Genomic DNA, 486 nt, shown 5'->3' on the forward strand with positions numbered 1-486 from the left:
AAATTTTTTCGTATATCCTTCGCACTTATTCCCATTCTGTCTTTCAGGTTTGCATCGATATCCAAAATTCACATACTAAAAAGAAAAGAAAAACAATATAGAACTCACTTAGAAAAGACAATAATAAAACATTATGAAAAAAATGATAATTGATTAGAATCGTATCCCTCCCCGCTCAAACTGGGGATACGAACGCAGTCGCGACACGTGCTTCAGAATTGTATTTTTTTTTTTTTTTTATCTCTCCTCTCCCTCTTATCTTACTCTCTTGAGGAGGCAGATGTACCATTATCATTCTTGCCGTGTTGCGCTATCCCCTCCGTTCGCCGAAAACAAGCTGGAGACTTTTAATCTTTTCATTTCTTCTGAATTGATTAATTGAAGCGTGCATGGTGATGGCACGCTTTTGAAATATTTCCGCTTATTCTTAAATTTTTTTGATGATACATTTTACCGCGAGGATGGAGGTAATGGTGAACGTGTTAT

The sequence above is a fragment of the Penaeus monodon genome, chromosome 31 (genome assembly GCF_015228065.2).
Source record: "Penaeus monodon isolate SGIC_2016 chromosome 31, NSTDA_Pmon_1, whole genome shotgun sequence".
Taxonomy (NCBI): domain Eukaryota; kingdom Metazoa; phylum Arthropoda; class Malacostraca; order Decapoda; family Penaeidae; genus Penaeus; species Penaeus monodon.